The 2,543-nt window shown below is 38.1% G+C and overlaps 1 long non-coding RNA gene across 1 annotated transcript; it reads right to left on the bottom strand.

Moving 5' to 3' along the window:
• Nucleotides 1-1,044: 1,044 nt before the first annotated feature.
• On the bottom strand, nucleotides 1,045-2,185 carry LOC112877028. Its single transcript, XR_003225425.1, has 2 exons — nucleotides 1,802-2,185; nucleotides 1,045-1,428 (listed from the first exon to the last, which is right to left on the bottom strand). It is a non-coding gene; the product is annotated as an uncharacterized LOC112877028 (long non-coding RNA).
• Nucleotides 2,186-2,543: the final 358 nt, after the last annotated feature.

Raw genomic sequence — 2,543 nt, 5'->3', positions numbered from 1 at the left:
CCACCTCAGTGGTATCCCTCGGTGGTCTTGGAGGTTAAACACCGATAGTGTAATATTTGGAGTATAACAATTGCATGTTTTGCAAACCCCTGAGATCGAGGAGAAGGACAAGAAGTATCTGCGTAGCATGAAGGAGTGGGAAGCGGAGCGGAAGGAGTTGTTGGAGAAGAGACGCCAAGAGGAGGCAGCAGAAAAGGAGCGCAAAGAAGAGGTGGAAATGTAACATGCTGCCCAGCGCGTGGAGGAGAGCGTGCTCGTCATGCGAAAGCAGCAATGGAGAAAATCCGGATGCATTGAGGAAGGGGAGTGGCCTCATTGCACAAAATATTATACAACATTTGCTAGTTTAATCATACCTAAAGTTGTCAAGTATTGCAGTATTCGCACTACAACACATGTGGACTTCTATGACGTTCCATTTATATCACTGGAAGTAATATTTTTATTATATTTCATAATTTATGACACTTGCATGCTGAAAACCCATTCGTCGCCTATACCATGTAATAAAAGGTATTTCATAACGAAAACATATTTTTTTCATCATATATCTTATGACCTTTATTCTATCATCACTAATTTATGATGCTTATTTTCATCATAATCAATACCAAGAAACATCACAAAACCGTATGCTTGGATGACTATATACATGCCAAATAGGACAGAAAACGTCATAAAATTTTTGCCTCATGTGATGTGCGATTACTAGAATATGATTTGACATCTCCATTATGATAATTTGATTCATCATAAAATATTTAGTGGCCCAACAAGGCCCATATAGTAAAAGAATCCAATGTGGGCTAACCTGAATTTTATGCCCATTTCATTATCAAATTCAGCCTATTTTTTAATCTTATTATCAAATTCAGCCCATAATGTTCAATTTTCAAATGGGCCTAAATCAAATTTCCGAGTGGGCCTTAACTATTTGTACATCCTAGCCATTTCAGTCCATAACAGCAGATCTATCAGTATTGTAGCCCATAACGGCAGATTCGTCATCATTTCAGCCCACAGTATTTTACAGCAGATTCATCATCACTTCAAAACAACATATTCATTCAAAACAGCACGTCACTTGTCAAGTCATCCGATAAACAGCCAAAAACAAACAGCCAAGTCACTCGATAACTCTATGTTCACTAAACAGCCAAGATAACTCTATGGACTCACAGCCAAAAAGTATATAGCATCCACCGTAGAGCCAAAACATCTATCCAACCACAAGTAGCAAAATAAATAGACGACATCGTGAACCTGCAAGTAGTCAAGGACCTACTCCCTGTTGAGGCATAACAGACGGCGAAGAAGAGCATTTGTTTCCTCTCCTTGCTTCTTCAAACTTTCAATCTCGCCCCTTTGATTCTCCCTTGCTGCTTCAGATTCCTGGAATGGCATCTTTGGCTTGCTTCTCAACCGATGCTGCAAGCAGGAGTAATATATAGACGATGCTGCAAGCAGGAGTAATATATAGACGATGCTGCAAGCAGTAGTAATATAGACCAGTAGCAGGCTACATGCACAGTAAGTTACTGCCAGGTCATACTTTGATCTTATATGCGCAATAAGTTATTGCCACAGACAAGGAAAGATACACGCATAGACAAGTTTATTGCTAATAGCCTGCAGCCCCTCAGGCAAAGGCAAAAAATTGCTTAACTCATGGTAATGATTGAACTATGGATAAAACATGTCCTATGCAAATGTTGATTCGATTATTGCAAGGAAAAGAAGTAGCATGTGACCAACTTGTAAACTCAACAAAATGACCATGAAAAAAGTTTTTCCATCTTACCACGGCATAGGTCTGCGCAATGTAGCACCTAGAGCCTGTCTTGTGAGGGTACTTAACTTTCTCACGATTCACTTTTGGCCTTCAGACACTTCTCCTATAAGACATATGTTAGTAAGATAGGAAAAATTTCCCGCAATGGAAAAAATTTAGATAGTAGGAAAATTGGAAAAAATAGATATAGACAACTAGCAATGATTAGCATACAACAGCAAATCATCTAAAATAGGTTTTACTATAATCTGTTAGTTCTGAAGTTTCAATATAGTTGCTTATAACTCAATTTCTTAAGCTTAACAAATGTCTCAGAGAGCAAAGTATTTCAGAGATGGTCAATTGCACTATTATTTCAAAACAAAGGCATCGGTAGCAAAATAAAATTCAGAGTTCTATTAAGAAGCAGACAGACCAACTCGAACTGTTAAGAACTGAAGCCAATGTAGTAACCCCAAGACTGCACAATATCTGGTTGTTCCTCATCATTGTTTGAGCCCTCACTCTTTCATATTCAGCGAGTGGTTCCTCTGTACATGCATAGAAAAAATTAATCATGACCATAGGTATTTGAGATCAAGCAGCAGGTATAATGTTGCACTTGCAAAAGTAAGTTGCAAAAGTAAACTTAGGCCAATGGTTAATAAATCATGTATAAACTATTTGAAGGATATGAACTGAATTTTGCATAGCAAATAAATCACAAACAGATCTGCTACACAATGGAATGGTGCTGCAATTGCTTGTTGCA

The sequence above is a fragment of the Panicum hallii genome, chromosome 1 (assembly GCF_002211085.1).
Source record: "Panicum hallii strain FIL2 chromosome 1, PHallii_v3.1, whole genome shotgun sequence".
Classification (NCBI taxonomy): domain Eukaryota; kingdom Viridiplantae; phylum Streptophyta; class Magnoliopsida; order Poales; family Poaceae; genus Panicum; species Panicum hallii.
This window is presented reverse-complemented; position numbering and strand designations above follow the sequence as displayed.